This window comes from Ornithodoros turicata, unplaced genomic scaffold, assembly GCF_037126465.1.
Source record: "Ornithodoros turicata isolate Travis unplaced genomic scaffold, ASM3712646v1 Chromosome12, whole genome shotgun sequence".
NCBI lineage: Eukaryota > Metazoa > Arthropoda > Arachnida > Ixodida > Argasidae > Ornithodoros > Ornithodoros turicata.
Window position 1 is genome coordinate 1,188,080 of NW_026999301.1, and position 22,651 is coordinate 1,210,730.

A 22,651-nucleotide genomic window follows, 5' to 3' on the forward strand; every position below is an offset into this window, starting at 1 on the left:
AGAACTATCTTTCTTTATATGTGATAATGCTTATTTCGTGTAATGGGTCTGGATTTCACACGTGCGTTCACATACATTTGGACACGATTTTTGTGGGTGGCGCGCTAAGAGTCCGGCACGAGGGTCAGTTAGGTTAGGTGTTCTGACATATTTGTTCGCGTGAGAGTTCGGGAAAGAGGAACTAACACCGGTGAACAGCAAGGTATGTACATATCGCCCACGAGTCTCTGCGCGCTGCCTTCCCAAGCAAGCATCAAGCACAGAGCGGCTTGCCGGCAGAGAAGCACAGCCGCTTCGTTCGAGTGTACCTCCTCATTCACCACCAATTAGTTTTTTTCCTGCCACAGCATATCCTGCAAGCATATCCTGCACAGAAAGAGCACAGTATATCCTACGATATGCTGTGCTCTTTAGTAAGTCAAAATACGGCTCCGGCCCTCGAGAACACATAGAGCAGTGGCAGGCTGGGAGCGGGCCTGAGCATTGATACAGTCGGGTACGGGCTGGGCCTGGACTGCAAATGTATAGAAGAAGTCGGGCAGGGCCAGGTACGGACCGTAGCAGCAAGGCCGGGGCCGAGCACGAGCCTGAAAATTAGGCCTGTGCTGTGCTCTATTACTGACAAAAAGTTACAAGTCCAAAGTTTGAGCTGTTTCAGTTTTTCGTACTGGCAAAACAGGAATTGGTTTTATCGGGTGTCTTTCAAGCCAGAATGATAATGGAGGTGCGAAAGTCGTTCTCAGAATCATGTACTGTTGGGGACACGGTTAGCTAATATCGCCTGTCAGTGTTTCGCAGTCCCATATTACCTCTGTTGCGCTTGAAAGTGTTGTGCCAATATTGTATTTGAAGGTGGACCATGTGCTGCACGTGTTTATTACTCGAAAGAAATAGTCTTGCAACACCTGGAGATTTCAGATGAGACAAACCATGAAGTGCTGATTTTAAACAACAGTGTCCCCTACATTACAGCTACACTTCTAATTTACTTGTATTTTTCTCTGTTAACACTTTATATTACCGATCAAGCAACGAGAATTGACCGAGACTGACCACAATTAAGGACGACACAGACACTTAAGCCTCCTAAGGGTTGACTCAATTCGTCATCGATCAATATTATTTAAATAGCAGATGTAGGGTAAGGTTCGGCAAGACGAGACATTTTTTGCTCGTCGGCGCCTGTCCCAGAGACGCGTCTCCCCATGCGCTTCAAAACTTTACTCAAAGGTGGCTCTGCTTTATTGCGCGTGGGAAATGTGCGGACTGGTATATGCGTTGAAGAGGAAAATAATAGGTTACTTCTGCCTGGAATGTAAAGACCCGTGAGAAAGGCGCGATTTTCTGTAGTCCTCTGTGTTGTCATCTGTGCAGCTCCGTTTCGCGGGATTATTCTGCCAATGTAAGTCCACATCCTATTTCTTTATTCAAACTTCTAGATACATGCAAAATATGAGCATTCTTGGTTATGCGGTGTTGAACGGAAACATTAATGGATCCCATTATATGCACGGGGCAAGACGCAACATTTTATTGTAATTTAAATGTAATGTAGTTTAAAAACAGTTAAAAGTCAGCTCTTATGTGGCTTTGTTCCTCAGAGATGACTTTTTTGGATATTGTTAGGATTATCCAGCAAATTTTCCCGTTTCCTAGGATATTTCAAGCAAAGCAGAAAGGCACGCAAAAGCAAACGACCACCGACACATCAGACTGGCGGTGCCTTGTTCGCAAAGGACTGTGGAGAAACTAGCAATGGGTTGTGTTTGGCTTTATTACATATCATGGGCTCAAGGGTGTTGTGTATAGGCCCACCTGCTTTACTTTGTCAGCTTGCTTTCCAAAAACTAGTTTGTATAGTCTTTTACCACGGCGTGTCTCATTTTGCCCCGAGGGTTCGCGCAAGACGACACATTTTGCATTTTCGAATTTCTTGGTCTGTGTTTATTTTAGACCTGCTACGTCGGTTCTGAATCTACAGGTCCGAAGCTCTACACCTCCATCTCTGAGATTGTGCCTATGACTGGTTTTTCTGTTTTTTTTAAGGAAAGACGAAAAATAAAAATAAAAATTTCATATTCAATTGCGAATTTCTGTCTCATCCTGCTCCACCTCATCCTATGCATATGCATCCGGAATTGGGGGACTTTGTCTTCAAAGACCCTTGTTTTGAAGTCATCAGGTAACCGAGCTGTATAGGCTATAGACCACTTTACTTGTGGAGGCCTCCACGGGTGGCGCCGTCACCGTGGAACATTGACGTCTCGCCTAAACGCACTGTTAGTGCCGACCCAAGATCGTGTCACTTCCCTGCGTCGGGCTGACGAGCTCCAACTAGAGCGAAACAGCTGTCCTCGGCTGGGAGTGCACAACCAAATTGTAAACATATATATATATATATATATATATATACTCATGGAACGGTGCCACAGCACCAGAGGACACGTGTTTCGCCGTGTTTGCGGCTCGTCAGCTCTGGGTAGCTGCGCATCGTTCGGAATTGGAAAAACCAGTGGTCGCTCAGCGAGCGATATACACCTGGGAGGGTGACTGAGCACTCCTCAATGCCACAGTGTAAGCCAGTGAATTATAATGAAAAAAAAAGCCATTAAAGACGCAGGTAAATGACACTAGACGTGTTTGAAACTCGAAATTACAGATTAAGATAGCTTCTATGGCTGCACGCAGAAAAAACAGATACTCATCGAACGATGCGACAGCACCAGAGGACACGTGTTTCGCCGTGTTTGCGGCTCGTCAGCTCTGGGTAGCTGCGCATCGTTCGGAATTGGCAAACCAGTGGTCGCTCAGCGAGCGATATACACCTGGGAGGGTGACTAAGCACTCCTCAATGCCACAGTGCAAGCCAGTGAATTATAATGAGGAAAAAAAAGCTACCCAGAGATGACGAGCCGCAAACACGTCGAAACACGTGTCCTCAGGTGCTGCCGTATCGTTCCATGAGTATCTGTTTCTGCGTCAGACTTCGTCGGACTTTTTGTCCTGACCACGGTGGTCCTGACGAAGACAGTGCCACTGTCGAAACGTCGACCCCTTGCCCATTTTACTTTTTAACGTCTCCCTATGTAATAAACTAGTGTTCGTAACTTCCCTAAAATCTGTTTCCGCGTCTTTTTTTAACTTCTGTAAAACTTCGTGGCCGTTTGATAATCCTTTTACCTCACCCTATATATATATATGTATGCATATATATGTGTGTGTGTGTGTGTGTGTGCGTGTGTCTGTTTGTATGTATTATTGCTTGCTGAGGGCACCTAGGGTAGTCCCAATCAGGAATCGATATGAACGACTTTTCCAAAGGAACAATAACTCGCAAATTTAAGAAAATCCCGGTCAGTCTTACGTGGAGCACCCTGTATTAGCCCATCAAAAATACAAGCTCGAGGCATAAGTACTCGCACTACACAGACTATTCCACGAGAGGATGTAATTACATTACTAAAAATAGGTCTTACATCAGAAAATGATGAATTTTTTGGAATACACTCATGCGTACTCTTGCCACAGATTCATGCTGTCTGCATTCGTGTCACGCTTTAATAGGCTAATTTTATTAATTGCACTCTCAAATTAGTCAAGCAAAGGCAGCATTTTTCATCATGAATTCGGAAGAACCACATAGCGGGAAATTATGGGCATGAGCTGACCATAATATTTCATGCTGAGTGACCTTGATCGACGTCCTTATTGGTATCCATGCCATGAAGCTTCAAACTCTTCTTTGTCAACTCAAGCGTTCCAAAAATTTGGAATGCGATTTCAAACGAGGTGGGATGGTGGGACCCTCAGAATGACTATGACGTGTTCTTCTTGAGGAGTTCACTCTTGAGAGAAGTTTAATTTTCAATAGGGTTGTCACATCGGCGCCATTCTTCGTGATATTGTGTTCCACCATCTACTCTGTATACAGTCGTGTCGAACGGCGCCCTTGAAAAGGCTTGTTGACAAAAATGATCTTATCTGGTTTTACCTTAACTATGCCGCACAGTGGTTGCTCTGGCCATCAGATCAGTATCTAGTCCAATGATCTCCATAGCTCCCAAAACACGTGGCCCTCTGACGTGAAATCGGTGTGGTCGCCCAAGCAGCGCAATGTACTGAAAGTCGAGTGCATTAGGGGTGGACGGTATGTGTCTTATCAATGTCCTGTAGTTTCATGAATCTGTTCAAGGCCTTTCACCTACCCGTTCACCCCTATTGCACTCGAATTTCAGTGCATTTTGCTGCTTGGGCGGTAGTTCCTGAATATGGTTGCTGTGCAAGTATTCGTCATTTTGATTATGGTGATGATTCTGCAAGATGATGAAAACGAGGTTGTTAGACCACAGCTTTTAACCGGGGAACGTAGAAAGACCAACTGCTACTATACGAGAATAAAAGGGAGGAGGTCGCATATCATGGGCGCTCAGCAAATAATCACGAAATACGCGGGTAAGGGCAATACATGTGCAAATTTTTCTTTCTTTGTTTTTTTTTCCTTACTTCGCATTAAGACATGACATGTCGGTGCACATGTTTCCTTTGATTGGTTTCCTAAGGTCATTCAGGGGTCTTGATTATTTCATCCGTAAATTGTCCTTTCTGTTCTTTGTCTTTTTTTTTTTAGAGGTGGTTTTCAGCAAGGACCGCAGTATCTTCTTGCAATGTCCCATGTGTCTCATCGGCAAATGCTACATCCACACTACAGCACCGAACGCCGTGAACGACGGAAATGCCGGGAAACTTTGTCACGTCCACACAGCAATCCGTGAGAGTCGGGAAAGCCACATAGGCGTCGAACAACGCGGCGCAAGAGTAGAGATTGCTTCTACTAGAGTGGCTAGAAGGAGAAGTGTGTCGTGCGCCGGGAAACAAGAGCACAAAACTGCAATGAAAGGCTCCAGGTGGTGCTGGACGCATTAGGCGAGTTACCTCCCGAAGGGCTTCTACGTGGAAAGTTGTGGCGTTCGGCACTCAACTTCAGGATTTCACGTTAGCTGGAAAAGAAATGTTGAGGGTACTTGATTCATGTCCTCTTAATTATGGAGCAATCACTACGAGAACAGGAGTACGAGCAATTTTAAAACAAAGAAAGATTACGATTGTAAAAAAAAAAAAATAGTATTGATCTTACAGTACACATTTAGTTTTCATATTACCAAGACGTCATAGTGAAGATTACTAATTGCATCTGCGTATTTTCAAATGCTTTTGTAGCTCTCTTTTTCAGACATTCTTGAATTTGAGGGAGAAAGAGAAAAATAGACTTTGTAAGAGAATGCAGTCATGTGACTAAATAGAACTGAAGAACCCCTCCAGTCAGTTCATTGCGGTGCACATCACAACCAATTTGTTCAAGCCTTACATTGGTCAAGAACTGCATAAAGTAAAAGATACTGTGGGCGTACAGCTTCCAAGAGGAGAAATATAATGTAAATGTTGCTTCCAGCACTCAAATGAGCTCGGCCAGTCCATGGCCAGGGTATAGTAGACCTCCCTTGCTGAAGTGGCTGGTGAACTCACTTTCGGGGATCTGTGCGGCTTCTTCCGCTATGCAAATGATTTTCTAGTTTGTATACAGCTCTTAACCAGGACCTATTCAGCCTATTCACTCCCAATCTAGCAGACAGAAACTTGATTAAGGGTGGATACAGGATTCATTCAGCGCACTGTATACATTTTCTAAACAGGAATTCCTAACCACTTTGTAACCAGCCCTTATCAAATTCGCTATAAAGCACACTGTATACAGCTTTTATACGGCAATTTCTCTCCGTTTTGTAACTAGTCCGTATGACGTCTGTATCCAGTAAAAAAAAATAATTTTGGACAAGGACTTTTATTTCTTTTTTGTCTGTGTGTGTGCCACGTCATTGACCATTCTTTCATGCGCCGTACGTTGACACAGATTTCAAAATCGTTTCCATCACTGCTGAAGCACCACGGGTTGAGGTTGTGCAACTGCGCAGAATCCAGATTTCTTTCTTTTCTTTTTATGGGCAGTTTCTTCGTGAAATTCTTCGGCGCGTCCGGAAACAACGTTGGAACAGCATCATCCGTTAGCAGCGGCCTGTCCCTCGGAATTTCAACATTTTGGTTGCCAATGACATCCCGAAAAGTCTTCACGATATACCCTTCCGCGAAGTGCCGTTCACACACAACGCAGTCTATTGTCAGTCCTTTTTCTGGGCGCTTTATGTTACGCGTCCACTCTTCCCTGCAGACAGTTTCCTTCGGCGGTCGGAACACGGAGGGGGGGGGATATGTTTAATGCAAAGTAAGAAAAAAGAGAAGGGAACACGGAGTTCCGACCACTCTCCCGTCTTTTCTGTCGAAAAGCCGTTGGGGCGCTCCCTTTTCTTCTTCCCTCAATGGCTTCTACTTTTGTCGGAGCGCCGGGAAAAGGAACGAGTCAGGACCGAACAGCGCGCTCCACGACCCAGAATACTGGGAAGGGAGAGCAGCGGAGTGGACAACATACATGACGGACCCTTAACCTGGTATACGAAATTATAATCAAGACACAAACGCAAACACTACGACACTACGACAGCAAACGCAAGAGGAGAAGAAACATAAATATGAAGAACACATCATAGCAGCTGCTGAGAGAAAACGAATAAGTGTGTGGCAACTGTGTTGACACATGTGTACGTGTAGTACAGATGACTGAAGGTGTCGGAGATTTTCGGCGCACGTCAAAAGAACCCCAGGTGGTCCGAACTGTCTGCAGTCCCACCCTGCGGCACGTGCAACATGTCGCCGCACTGCGCAGACAAACATTATGTGTAACAGCAAGGTGCCATTTTATTATTATTCGCTTCGCTTCCAGAATTTGTTTGATTACACGGTCATATCAAGGCACTTTTGGAGTGACGCCCACAGAACGCGGTTCACAGCAAGGCGCGATCTTAGACACTGCCGTGGCCTTTTCAGTGTTCCCTTTCCGTTCACTCGTTATGGCTCCTTTTGTAGAAATTATTATATTTTTGCGGTCTTTAACAATCTTTCCCCTGATATTTTTGACATTAAGACTAAAACTGAGTTGAAAGGATACCTCCGGAACCTGTACTATAGGTGAGCAATAGTTTATTTTCCATGTGTGAATAGTGTGCGATTTCGCTGCTGACGTCAGGTCCTGCGACACAAGCCATCGGGCTTTGGCGGACCTTCATGACTTCGTTCTATGTGTGTGCTTTGAATAAAAATTTCATTATTATTATTATTATTATCTTTGTTATTTATATTTGTAGGTTGCCTTCTTGAATACAATTATTATTGTTATTATTATTATAGATGCATGCTCTCTGCTGCTTGCAGCGGGCATCGCTTCTCAGGCTTCTGTATAAAACGCAATAGATACGTGTTCTGCAATTGTTATCTTGAGTATTCATAACGACGTTATACGTATTACGCGTGATGAACTTGAAACGGATAAATGAAACGGATCAGTTTTTGAAGCGGAGGACGGTAGTGCCGCATTCCCGGCGTTCGGAGCACGTGTACGAGAGGGTCTCAAAGTCGTAAAAGCGGTGAATGAGTTCCCGGCGTTCGCGGCTTTCGATGACGTAGTGTGGACGTAGCATAAGAAAGAAAACCAAGCCATTGCATTTTGTACAATGTGAACAATGCAAAAGAGCATTGTGGTGAATGAAGTTGATGCATGCTTAAAAAATAAATTTAATGCCATGCCTGCGACTCAGTTGAAGCATTGCAAAAGAACTCGAGACGTATTCGAGAGCGAGCATCCTAGGGGAACAGTTCTCTGTTGCATTCATATACACTTATCGTTGTGGAACAGCGAAGGTCTAGGTGTGCTGCGGGGGTTCTCAACCGGTGGGTGTTTTGGATTTTCGTTTTCAGAGGCTTCAAAATTTCATTTCTGTATAACTGGCTGCATATTTAATTGGGACTCTCAGAATTATATCACAGCGTTTGCTTACCTATGTGAACTAGTTTCGCTGTGGGTAGGGGCACAAATTGCCGTTTAGGAAATCAAAATGCGTCGGCCGGGAATCGAACCCGGGCCACCCGCGTGGCAGGCGAGTATTCTACCACTGAACCACCGACGCCTGATGGACCTTTCGCCAAACTACGTTGACAGTGCAGGGCTGACAGATAACCCACTAAAGCCGGTTTGATTCAGGTCACAGGATCTATTTTGACGGCTCTCTGCCGACAGGCCCTCCGGCCATGACCAAACTGGACGTCTCGTGGACGGAGATGCTTATTGACGGACGGTACTTGAAACAGGCGAAAGTCAGTGCCACCACAACACAAGCAATGCTCGTATGATGGTACTAATTCCACCTAGTGTTTGCAGTCAGCACTGTAGCTAGAAAAAAAAAAATTCGGGAGGGTTCTACGGGAACTTTACATGGAGAGAAGATTTCACCCTTATTATTATGCATAATACTTCTGGCATTGGATGGTGGTGGTGATGGTGACAGGGCTTGCCGTTGTCGGCCTCACGTATGTGGGCAACGTCACGACTCACGCCCTGGGGGAATGTGCGTCCTGGGCCGACTTCTAAGGGAACTGTGCCGACATATGTCTGAAAGCGTCTGAGGAAAACCCAGGAAAAACCCCAGACAGCACAGCCGGCACCGGGATTCGAGCCCGGTACCTCCCAGTCTCAACGTGACATGGCCAGCACGCTAACCACTGAGCAACGTAGAAGGAGAGGCAGTACATAGCCAATAAGAGCACACAATATCAACACTAAATCAAATCCCACCACGCGCAACGACCTTCGTCATCTTGTCAAAAACACCTCACTTAACAATGACTTTGCCAAAAAAGTGAACACAGAAGACATTGAACGGAAACGTAGGAGAGAAATGAAGAGAAAGTGTTACACATGGCAGCCTCATTGGATAATCGATTCCAGTCTGCGATCAGAGTAGGGAAAAAAAGAACTTCTTAAAGGGACTCTGACCAGAAGTTCGACAAATATTTCGTTTGCATCTATTACGAAGGTATAATATGCCTCCAAGCCACACGCGAAATATTTTGGCTGTGCGCGGAGGCAAAGTTTGCCAAACAGGGAGCTGAAAACCGGCTTCGCTTTTCCCCCTTAACTCGCGCAATCGGGGCCGAAATCTAGCCTCTTTGCAGTGGACATCCGCCAATTTCCGTGTGCGTGACGAAATCACGAGGGCCACGTTTCATTGGGCGCCCGGGCCGGAAGTTCTGTTGTTAGTGAGTTCGTGAGAGCGCCGGCATCCGTCCGGAAAGCGATCTTCAATATGGACGTCGAAGGCAGAAATGCGGAGACTTCGTGCCCGGAACTTCTTTCTGACCTTTCTGCGATCGAGACATCGAGAAGAAAATTCTGCGTGCTGAACAGCTCGGTAGGCCTTCGAAACGTCGCCGATGCCGCGAATAAGAGACGAAGTTAGAGCTCTACGAACATCAGTTACAGATGAAGCAAACAGCATGAGTCGCCTGTCTTCAGGTAAGCGATGAGCTTTTTAACGCACACTGTGATCTAATATGTAAACGTTCTCAGAAATTTCGTGTTCTGATATCTAATGCGCACTTGCTGTTCATGGTGCCGGTGTGGCTGGTGTGTCATCATAATGCCGAAGGAGATCGAATGCTTGTGCTGCAAGGAGCTCGAAAACACGGCCGAATGACTGCAGTATGAGTGCACTACAACCCACAAAGATTTCCAACTTCTATTCTACAATATGACTGTCCTGAAGGTCGCATATTGAACTCCGTGGGCAGCGCGAACCTATGAGCGACTGTATTCACAAGTAAGTCACATGTGTCCTTGTCGAACGATGTTAAAATTTGGGCGCCCAAAACTGGTTTGGTCCTGCAATAGAGTCGTTAAAAACTGCAGTACAGGGCGCAGCACATTAAAAGGCTATACAGTACACGACTCTGAACTGGAGAAAACCAATATAGGCAATTTTGTAATCGTCAGTGTGCTGTGTCCTGAGTCACGTTTTTATGTATTGCCCTGTGCATAAGGTTTTAGCGTAGGTTTTTAGCGATATTGAGTGTTCTTGATTGTCGATTCAGTGAAAAGTAAAACAATTTTGGGTTCTAAAAGAACACAGCATGTGTAGTAATGTACAAGGTGTGGGCAGGTAAACTGCAGTTACTCTCAGGTACATGTAGAAATGACAATGCACACACACTGTACTATAACCGGTTACCTATTTGCATAAACTATATTTTATGTACATCTGTGTAGACGATTCCGTCTACATCTGTGTAGACATCTGTGTAGACGATGTGCGTATCGCCAGTTTGCAAGGTGAGTATGGCACAAGCTTGGAAAAAACAAGATCATGGTCATCCCAGCCTGTGCAGTGAAGAGGGTCTGGCAAGCCTTTCCCACAGAAAATGCCACAGGCTTCAAGTACCCAAGATCCTAACTGGGGGTACCTCTTCGCACAGCTCGTCTATCACATTTAAAATAATTCAGCATCTGTATTTAGGATGATCTATAGCTCTCAGGATGATGCATGGTTCATGAGTTCAACATGTTGTGTTGAAACACAACACTAGTCCTTTTTAATGAGTCTTGCGGAACGATAGATGAGCACTCCTTTCGTGACATTGTGTACCATTGCTACAGTGAACAATTTCTTGAGCAAGACTGATGAACGAACAAAAAATAGAGTCTTGTCTTCCAAATATGTATGTTCCTTGTAACTTCCATATTTGTTAAGTGACCCATGTTGATGTCCCCCCTCATGTAATGCCTGCAATGGCCTTTGAGATTCATATATAAATTCATATTCATTCATATTCATAAATAAATAAATATCAAAACCGGAAAAAGATGTAACACGTATCCTCTCTTTGTGTGAATGATACATAGACATTCTCAGAAGATTTGTAGATAGTCACACTTTGCCTCATTTTGCATAAAGCCTAGTCCCACCTCTTACATCATCTCCACATCTTCAATCTCCAAAGCAGTACAAGGCTAAAGTAATCAGCTACTACATAAAAAGAAGGAGGGGAGGAAAACAAATGCTGGCACATCTAAAATTCGAAGAAACCCTGGTACTTTCACGGGGCTACTCACGGGTCAGTGCTGGATCAGATCCCGATGGAAAACAGCTTTTCTGAGCCTCAGTGATAGATTCCCTTGATTGCACTGACTGTGAGGCACATCTCATTGGCTTGGTGGCAAGTGGGCTTGCGTCTGATAGTAAGATTTCGAAGAAAGGGAGCAAGGAACATCTCTCTACGGTCTTAAGAAGGATATCAACGTTACCTGTCAAGGTACAGCATTTCATGTTGCTTTCAGTAAGTACAACACTCCTCATAGCAGTTACCATTCGTGTTGGGAAAGCATGCTGAAGTTAGCTCAGGCAGTGCATCCAGAACTGTGAATCGGGTTCATAGAGAACACCTGGTGAGAGGGACAGCAACAGTGTCCAGTAAAGACTCCCCAGGAATTTTGTGCAGGTTTGGGGGTCACACCTTTTAATAGTGTTGATAGAAAGCAGGGTGTGTGAACCACTGACTTCTGGTAGATGAATTCTTGTTATTTATAACCAGGTACCCATGTTCTAGTAATCTAGAAAAAGCCTTGGCTCTCTTGGAGGAAATTGCTAATTAATCTGACTGTCTTTTGTGGAAACAGGTTGTAACTGCCTTTCTATCCACCCTTCTTAGTTGCCCTAGCAAAAGCAAATATGTAATGCTGTACACCATATCTGATGCTAGCACACTAATTGCTTTGAATGTTCTCAGGCTTCTGAAATGGAGCTACCTCGTACATACGCTGTGCCATGTCGGCAAGAACATAAATCAGACTGCCTTTACTTTTTAAATTGGCCCTTCAGTGCTTCATGTGACTGCAAGAATGGCACCCCCAAAACAATAGGCAACAAGAATGATTTCTGCAATGTATTGAGCTTTGTAAAACAACAACTTTATTTGAAAATATATTCCAAAAGCCGGGTGACAACCTCATAATGTAGCGTCCTTTACTGCAAACACCGCTCAACACAACGAATAAAAACAGAGCGTAAACGTTTTGTCGCCTATCCGGGTGGCATCAGTACAACAGAGGCCAAAGATGAGCACATCAGCCTATCTAAGAGGGAATCTTAATAGGGGGCCACGGTATGTATTACAGGCTGAAGCATCACGCTTGATAAAGCAGGATTCTAAGAACTTTCTAGGGCCCCATCGCTAGTCATGAGCAAAGGTTACTGCACCATCAAAATATATGTCCCTTAGGACAGCAGTGGTAGACTGATTCGGTCCTGTTTAGTTAAGCTAAGCATTAGTAGCCCTGGCAACTGGCTCTTTTAGTCTTGTCCCACGTCTTTTGTCTATCTCGCTAATGTAGGTTGCATCACATTCTATGCACTCAACTTGATATGCACAGTCAAAATGCCCGATGGGCACAGTGCCCTCCAAATAGCGTATGAAATACATTGGATGAAAGGAATGCGGATCACCGATTTGACTCCTTTGATGTTGTTTTTGATTGTTCTCTGTTGGAGGGATGATGCCACCTGGATAGGCAATGAAACGTTTACTTTCTTTATTCTTAATTGTTGTGTTAAGCCAGTGTTCTGAGTAAAGCATTTTACATTATGAACTTTGTTTGAATGATGATTAGTGGCGAGCTTCATACCCTGGGCCACTACTCTAACAATTGCTTGTGGTAGTGTGGCGAAATGGAATAACGAGCCTTGTAGACAATTTACTTGGCAATAGATTTATTTATCTCTCATAGGTTGAAGAACCCAGTATGGTGTTACATAACGGAGGGGCACGTAATTATACAAGACCGATCACCAAAAGGCCTTGCTTTTGACTAGATTAAAACGTGAAGTGATTGTAATATAACAAATGCTGCATGGTGGCGATTTGATAGGTTCTCCTCACGAGTTGTCGCCACAGTTACGGTTAGTTGAGAAACTGCATATCCAGGTAGCAGGATCAAATTTTAATTAGGCTACTTTGGCCAACACACGAGCGTAGAGCACAGTGTCAAAAGCCCTTACAAAATAAAAAGAATACTACATCTATGTGGACCCAGAAATCAAGACAGTTTGAAATGCTGTGAACGAATTCCACTACGTTAGTTTTGCCTGAATACCCTTTTCTAAAGCCATGCTGAAATTTAAAAAAAGAAATTGACAGAGTCAACTTGGTTGACAACGTGGTAGTACATGATGTGCTCCATTAGTTTACAGGGAACCCTAAAAAGTGGAGCTGGTTAATAGATAGAAGGAGCATAGTTGTCACCTCTTCTGAAGACAGGAATAAGCTTGAGACCTATGTCCTCGACTCGCACACATACTAAGAACCTTTGACACAGATTAACGTATCTTCATTCCAGCTCTTTCATTTTCAGATGTTCATCTATGTTGAGTGGTCTGTCATTCTTGTAATACAGATTTGAATTGAAATGCAGGTGCATAAGGAAAAGTGCAGGTGCAGGTGCATAAAGGCTGAAAGAAAAGTGTTTGGTTTTAGTCCTCTTAATGTTTCTGAAAACGAAAACAAACTTCACGGTGACTATTCTTCTGAAATGAGCAATTCCAGGATGACAGCAAAAAAATATATCTTGCCATATCATTATATCCACCTGGCACTTCAATTGAATAATGGCAGTTGAAGATGACGATGATTCAATTTAATGACGCATAAGCAACTCGGGCTATAGTGCGCCAAAACCATGGAAACTGTGACTTGTTAAATATCAGACGATTATACTAAAATAATATACTTTGTTGGTTGGTAAATTGAGATATAGACAAAAACATGATATGATAAAAATAAGCAATTGAAGAAAAGGCAATTGTTGGCTTTGTGTGACTGATGTCGAGTTTGCCACACTACGTGTTGAATAATAATGTACGCTGGTACGCTGTAGCATATAAAGTACAATCATACACACGCTCAATATGTGGTGGATATGTGAAACCAATATACACATACTTACATTTCAAACTTTCTTGAAAAAGGCAGTCCAAGTCTGTCGGATTTGCCAGACTCTATACAAAGCCAGTAAGCACAGTGTGGAATGACTGATTCATCTTTCGAAGGCAGAGGGGTGCAGCTACCACGACGCTTCGTCATCTCAATGCTTCGGAGCGGCATAGCCTAGTAAGAAGCCATCAGAAGGATCTCATAACGATAACTTGGTCGAAAAAGTGGAGGGTTCTGTGGGATATGTAAGAAAGCATACGCGTTACACAACAGCTACGAGAATGATCGCCTGCACCTGCATGGTTTTCAGTACGTAGACTTGGAACTGAAAAATAAATGTGCTAACCTTGTTGATACTACTTTTCCGTCAGGACCACACGAGATCACATTTGGTTTTTTTAGTTGAAGGTATCATCAGGTCCCCATGCTCCTTTGAGATGCAGCAGACAGAGTACGCTGAGGCGAGTGACTGCCGTTGCGGTTCGTCGCTTCGCAGCAGATCAAGAACAGTACACCGCAACGATAGGTGAAACGTTCAGAATATGGTGACCAACACCAACCCAATGACCCGAACAAAGAGGATGAACCGGGAGTCACACAAGTTCGCAGTTCGCAAGCTCGGCATACGGCATCCATTACAGCTGACCGGATACGGAAGCATATATGCCGTGTACAGATTGAAAAGAAAATCGTAGAAACTGTTGCAGGTGATAAATGCAGGGTATATTTTTCTTTTTGAGGCTCTGTAACCAAAAACATATTAACGTAGAAATGCCATTTCATGAAGGAAATTGACAGATATTGCGTGACCACGTGACGCGTTTGAGCCAATTGTGGGTGTTGCGAGTGGCCCCCGTGTTGACGTCATCTTGATGGTGGGCCGGGGTGGATATTCTATATAAACGTATGTTTTCTCGGTTTGACGCTAGGCGTGCTGCACTCGGATGAAGTCGAATATTTAAAATTCGAGTTTAGAGAAACCGTGGGGTTTTAATGCGTGAATTTTCGCATGGAGAGTCCTTGTTGGGTGCTTTATCGACTACAAGTACGAAAGAGCTCCCACAGTTTCTGCTCAGAGTCCCTTTAAACAATTAGAGCGAAAATGGGATTGTGTTTAGAGTGTTTGTTACGAGTTGAACCTCTATGCGACATCCTGGTGTAATCACTGGGGTTGACACATGTAAGGCTATTTAAGATTTAAGATTGACCACAGCGTTTGGAGACGTTGGACACAAGCTCTATGTGCGAGTATTGGAAATCGACCCATTTCTAACATATGCGTCGGGGACTCCAATCGCGAATAGTTAAACTTACATGTTAAACACAAATCGAATGGCTTTTCTTTGTACCTGCTCCACTTGCTTAATCTTTGTGAAGCCATCATGGGACCGAATTATAGAACCATAGTCAAGCATAGAACAGACAAGTGTTTTATATGCGGTTAACTTAGTTTCGAGATCGCCTATTAGCCTTAGCCCCAAAACATTCTTCATATGATCGTCCCATCCTCGTCGCGAGTTGAAGGAGTGTGCCAAGAGGTAGCCCAGAAACACAACCTGTACTTAATAGTCCTGAAATACAACTCTGATAGATGACTAGCGTGGTCGAACAGTATAGATACAAAGAAATACAAGTGACAACAGCTCGCGGCGCGTCCATCTCTTCGGTGTTTTCCATTACGCTGCGGCTGTACAACAGTCTCGGGAACAGGTCCACGAATACACAACAGTTTCTGAAGAGCAAACCTAGATATTTAAAAAGGCTTTACACGAGCGAGAAGTCTGCTATAAACCTTGTAATCAAAATCAAACAAGTTTTTCTTTTTTTTTTTTTTCTTCTTCTTTTGAGTAACCGTCACGAGAACGCTCTTTTCATCGCTCACGGGCATTTGCCGTTTGTGGCACCTACCAACAGCACCATCGAGGGACTTTTGTAAAGAGACCTGGTCAGATGATGAGGTAATTTGATTGTACAAAATACAATCGAGAGCTAAGAGTTTAATATCTACATTTATATTATCGACAATATCATTTATATATACAAGAAGAAGAAGAATGCTCCCAGAAGTGAGCCCTGGGGGACCTCCGAAGACACCGGTAGACGCGAAGATACGGTTTTGTTAACTGCGATCAACTGGAATCGGTTATCATGTATGACGCACGACAACCTATTAAATTCTCATTTTTAAATATCACTGCAGCTCGTACAATAGCTTCGAATGTGACACCATATCAAATGTTTCTCTTTCCTTTTTTTTTCGTTGTGTGTGTGTGGGGGGGGGGGTAAAAATAACGCATCCACTTGTTTTCACTTGTTCCTTGACAACGACAAATCATGAATAAATTCAATCAGTGCAAATGTAATAGAATAGCCTTTTCTTAACCGATATTGAAATTTACTGAGTGCATTATGCTCCCCTAGAAAGCTATTCAGGTGAGAACATGAAACCATGTTAGAAGATTTTGCAGCAATTAGAAGTTATAGAGATTGGCCGGTAGTTTTCTAGAGCAGATGAGTTGCCCTTTATTTTATTTTTTTGCATTAGAATAAGATTTGCCTCTTCCCAAGCATCAGGTACCTGGTCTGTCACATACACTTATGTGTAGAGGAATTCTATGCGTAAAGACACCCATTCCGCATAGCGCCTTAGAAAGGCGTTCGGTACAGGATCGCGTCCAGCGCTTTTCCTTGGGTCAACTTTGGGTGACAATGAAAATATTCCTACAGATGCAAACACTGTATCTGAGATAAGTGGCAAATTGTCGTATCTTCCAAGCGTATGTATGATATTATTATCAAATGAAAACACTGAGGCAAAGTAAGCATTGCATTATCAGCCATATGTTGATTGTCCGAAGAAATAGTATCAATAACTCTTTTCCGTGGTGACATATATTGCCAAAATTTACGCGGTGAAATCTGCATAAACGTGTTGAGTGTCTTGTTATAAAGGAATAACCCGTTTACACGAATCGTATCTCTAAACTGCTCGCGAATCCGTACAGCTTCCTGTACGTTACAGGACACTTGTTTTGTCAGCCGGTTCAGACGGCGTTTAAAGCGGATGACCTGGTGAGTAATCTACGGAGTTTTCGTGAGAAGTTGTCTTACACCGTCAGTTGTATAGTGGAGACTTTCCCGGGATCGCGTTGGCGTCGTCGGCATTCGCACGTCCGCACGAAACTCTTATCGCCTGTGCGCTCAGCGTTGAGAGTAAGGACGAGAATCCCGCCAGTTTACAACCGCTATCAATGGAAAGTGAGATAAAAGCCAAAGTGCGTCAGTTTTACCCCAGGCAGCACAATGTACTGAAAGTCGAGTGCAATTGGGGTGGATGTGTAGGTGGAAGGCCTTGAACAGACTGGTCAAACTAAAGAACATTGATAAAACCCATACTGTCCACTCCTATTGCACTCGACTTTCAGTACATTGTGCTGCTTGGGACAGCGTCAGCTGCATGACAATCCTCTGTTTACAAACATGTGACGTCACGAGCAGATTGTTTAGACGTTATATTTTGCTGTGGTGGGTAACAAGCGGGAAGAACGCGTTAGCTAATAGGCGAAAAAGCTCACAGTGCCCACCAGCATCCTTTGCGCGTCGTCGTCACATAATCAATGACGTAGGTGGCAGCTCGTCTATAGGGCTCACTTTCCCGAGATCGCGGCGGCGGCGGCGGCGACATGTCGGGGGTATGGAGGACGCACCGGTTTACAACTGCTATCGGTGGTATCACCGAATTTTTAGTATGTAGCCGAAAGCGTGCACGATAAGAGCCCCAAAATGTCAGAACCCATTCACGCTCTGTAAGTACCTGTGTACGGGGCTCCTGCCACCACTAGGATGGGTCGATCCAATACTGTGAAAACATCCGAACAAATGGCCGCCGCCCTGGCCAAGTACCAAGAGAGATAGGGAGCGCAAACGCCTTTCACGGCAGAAGTCAGAGGTTCGCACAAACCAAGCTGGTGCTAGCCATATATCCATCGACAAGATCCCGCCATGCCAGGAATAGAAAGAATGGAAGGAAAGCCAGGAATATGCGTCGGTGTGACGATAAAAGGGTACGTGCAGGCGAGGCAGCAGCGAAGCGTGAACAGCGTCAAGATACCGCAGTACGAGCTGCCAAGGCTGAAGCGAAGCGTCGTCAGCGTCAAGATACCGCAGTACATCCCAGAACTACAGGTTTCCCCGTCCATTTTAGTCCAAGTGCCATCTGAATTGTGCATTCTGAAATAATCCAAGCGCCATTCAACTTAATCCGGGCGCCATCTGAAGAAATCCAGATTTTTTCCAGATACAGTCTAAAATTCAGAAGAAATCCAGACGCCCCAGGTGCTATTCAGTTTAATCCGGGTGCCATCTGAATTAATCCATGGTGTTTTTAAGCACTATAACTGTCTTTTCACACGAGGGATATCACCACTGAATATTCTACAGACATGTAGTAGAAGGAAAAGTAAAAAGCTGCTGACAGGACTTAAGTTCTGCTGCGTCTTACGTTGAGCATTCGCACGGCGCCGAGATATCGTTAATTGGAGCGGAAGCATAGCAGATGGCACCATTGGACATGTCGTCTACTATGGAATATCCTGTGACTGATCTGCAGAATATTTCACGCGGTTAGCAGAGCACGAAAAGGCATGATGCTCATCGCAGACGACACCAGTGGTCCTGTCGTGTGTCGTATCTTGTGACTGTGCCGCAGGATATCCCGTGCGATTGAGAGTATACGGATAGACATCACGAACATATTGCAGCTTAGTCACAGTAGCAGACGACCAGACCAATGGTGTCGTCTGCTATGTGAGTCATGCATTTCGTGCTCTTCTAACCGCGTGGAATATCCTGCAGTTCAGTCAGAAGACGCTCTGTAACATACGACAGCACCAGTGGCGTCGTTTGCTACTCCCGCTTCAACTCCCAATATCTCAGCGCCGTGCGAATGTTTAACACAAAACACGGCACACCTCCAGGTCCATCAGCTGTTTTTTTTCTTTTTCTTTTTTTAGAATGCTCTACGGGGACGTCCCATCGTGTGAATACACAGTTATAGTGCTTAAAAACACCACCGATTAATTCAGATGGCACCAGATTAAATTCAATATATATGGATTTTGTCAGATGGCGCCAGGATTAAATTGAATGGCGCTTGGATTATTTCAGATGGCACCTGGACTAATTCAGATGGCACTTGGACTAAAATGGGTGGGAAGACCTGTAGACATGGCTCATGCATAGACTTGGTGTTCCAGAACAGCCCCTCGTTCAGGACACCACTGACTTCGCCAACCATTTCAGCGACCACATATCAATACTCATCATGCTTAAATAAATTTTTCTACACACACTGATCCGGCCTGATTTCACCACACACACAGCCGACGCTGAATTTCGCGTTACACGAGTCGTCGCGTAACGCATCATGTGATCCTTTTCCTGACCGGAACAAAGGACTGAGTGCAGTACCTCACAATATCGACAAAACGGCCATAACGAATTACTGTCACACAAGAATGAAATGGCACGAAACTTTTTTTTGATTCCGTGTTAGCACCGCGAAGCAACTGTGGTTATGAGCGGCGTACAGATGTGGACAGATGGAGAGAGGAGAGCAGGAAGGAGTGGGGGACTGGGGTTTAGTATGCGTCCTGGGGCGACTTCAGGCGGAACTGTGCCGACATTCGTCTGGAAAGTCTTCGGAAAACCCGGGGAAAACCTGAGACAGCACAGCCGGCAGTAGGATTCGAACCCACCACCTCCCAGTCTTCGCACGACCTTGGCTACCACCAACGAGCGGGACGCCTTAACCCGCTCGGCCATGCCGCTGGTGGGCACGAAACTGATCATAATCAAGAGACAAAAGACCAAGAGACAAATGGTGAATACTGCAAACATAATAAGAATTTTCAAAACCATCCGTAGAAATAAATAATCTCGTACGGTGACAGGTTGCAAAATGTCACACCTAATCACACATCGTCATCGGTCGTGAATATCATCAATCATGTCGCAATGGAATGAAGGTAAGTTCTGACTAACAAATACCAAATCAGGTTACGATGACTTTTAGAATTTACTTCAGAATTTTTCACACTTTAGAATTTACTTCTGAATTTACCCTGGTTTTCTTACCAACAACCCCAGTAAACCAGTAATATCCAGGCGACGTCCACACAAGGTCGCGAATGTCACAAATATCCAGACGTCTTGGGGATGTCCAGTGGATATATCGGAAATGACGTTGAACTTTCATCACATTCAGTACGTCGCATGGACGTTCCCGAGACATTGCATCTGAGACTTTTCGTGACGGCGCATAATGACACTTTCTAGTTCAGAAACGTCATGCACGGGTATACATATCACATTATTTGTTTAAATGAACGCACGTTTATTCTTTCGCCCACAAATGATTCACGTTTTCGAGCGCCGCTCGATCGACCGACATAACCAGACATCTTTCTGAACATTAGCAAAGCCAACTATTTCACAAAAATTACTTTGAACCCTTGGCCACCCCATCTCCTTATTCTTCGCTTGTGTAAGCTAGCTATTATGAACGGTTCGTCGATTTCGTCATTGTTCGTGTTACCGCGCGCCACCACGAGGGGGCCGAAGTAAAGGAAGCTGCAGAAAATAAAATATCCAAGCCGATCCGGTAGCGATGGTTTTGGCGGCTGTTGTGGGTTGTGGTTTGCTATGTCCTTTGTTTGGTGCAGAAATCACCTAATGTATACGTTGTCCGTCGTGTTCATGTGTCTGAAAACAAGATGAAGCCGTCAACTGTCACTGTAAATATATCTCACTGTGTGCGTTTGAAATGACAATGTTGTAATTCAGGACAGACACAAGAAAACAGGGAAGAGAACATGTCTCACGACGCACAGCAGCACCTTGAACTCGCGGTGGCCTAATAAATGTCGTGCAGCACACCATCATTCTCGCTCCAAACACGAATACAAAGACGCACGCAACCTAATAATGCTAATACGCACAGGCATAGCCGCCTATATACTAATGGGAGGCTTCGGTACAGGGAATACGTGAAGTCAAATACTGCTGCCGCCGTCCATGCCCTTATTTTTTCCCGGAGACACTTCATCATTGTCGTTCTCACGTTTCCTTTTACCAAAAGTATGGTTACAGCATCGAAAGACCGCGCAGTTCGTCATTTTTCAATGCCGCCACCACGAAAATTGACCACCACTGAGAGGAGATTGCGCATATGCCTAGACGAGACGAGTACATTATCCTTCCGGCAGTGCTCCCTGGATGGCGCTGGCGCTGCGCCACATCGTGCGAATAGCGACTTCCGGTATGCGCGCACTCCGTAGTGCACATAGCATCATAAAAGTTCTTGCGTAGGGCGGGTTTGCGGTTAGGCCTAACAGTCGAGCGTTCCTAAAGATTTGTCCTAAGTCCACAATGCCAAAATACAAAGAACGATATTTGCGTGAAAAGGCTTCCGCAGAAGCTCGTGCTGCAATTGATTTGTTAAGTGATACGACGGAATGCACGCTACCTCGTGTGCTCGCTAATGTACCCGCGCCAGGAAATGAAGGGGAGGTAGCTCACCGCAGTGACCAAGAGACAGCCGGTCCAAGTAGACGCGAACGCATTCAAAATCCTGATTCTCCCGGGGGTAGTGTAGCATATGTCAGTGAACGTAACGAAAGCTTTACTACGTACATGCCTGACAGTTCCTCAGACATATCAAGTGCTAGCGAAAATGAACTAGACGCTTCTCATATCACGGCGGAGTTGCGAGAGTGGGCTGTTACTGAAGCTATTAGGCAGACGTCATTGAGTAAGCTTCTAAAGATACTTCGACGTTACGAGCGCTTCAGCACCCTGCCCATGGATGCTCGGACACTCTTGCAGACACCCAGGAATAGCTCCAAAGACGTTACTGATATGCCTCCTGGCCAGTACTACCATTTTGGCTTATTTCAATGTCTCCAGCACATTCTGTAAGGAATCGATGAAGTCCCAGAGCATATTTTGTTGACATTTAACGTTGATGGCCTTCCTCTCACAAAAAGCACGAAAATGAATTGTGGCCAATACAGTGTAAGATTATGTCCCTGCCAGATGTCCCACCATTTGTAGTTGGCACGTACTGCGGAAGCGGAAAGCCTTTTCAGCCAAATGAGTATCTCAGGAAATTTATAGATGAGCTCGCTTGCCTCCTCAAGGAAGGTATTTCTGTAAAGGGATCAGTAGTCACTGCCGGATTTCATGCCATGATTTGTGATGCCCCTGCACGTGCCTACATATATGGAACCAAAGGTCAGACGGGTTATGCAGGATGTCCCAAGTGCACAGACGAGGGAGATTATGGCGCGCATCGCACGTTTTACTCTACCACTAGCTCGGCCTTGCGAACCGATGAGTCCATTCGCGCACAGTCAGATGCTGATCACCATCGCAGCTTCTCAGTAATAACTGAATTACCAATTGACGTTGTTAAAACGGCGCCACTAGATTACATGCATTTGGTATGCTTAGGCGTCATGAAAAAGCTGATCCTGCTTTGGGTTTCAGGCCCGCTGAGTGTGCGCATTGGACCATCGCAGAGAGCCATTATGAATGAGAATGCCCGAAGAATTGAAAAATGCATTCCAAGAGAGTTTGCGCGCAAACCTAGGGCAGTAGATGAGGTGGACCGGTGGAAAGCCACAGAGTTAGACTGTTTTTGCTTTACACAGGCCCGATCATCTTGGAG

At 44.7% G+C, this 22,651-nt stretch overlaps 1 non-coding gene across 1 annotated transcript; it reads right to left on the reverse strand.

Annotated features, from left to right (window-relative positions):
• Nucleotides 1–8,001: 8,001 nt before the first annotated feature.
• On the reverse strand, nt 8,002–8,072 carry Trnag-gcc (transfer RNA glycine (anticodon GCC)). Its single transcript has one exon. It is a non-coding gene; the product is annotated as a tRNA-Gly (tRNA).
• Between the last annotated feature and the right edge of the window lie 14,579 nt (nt 8,073–22,651).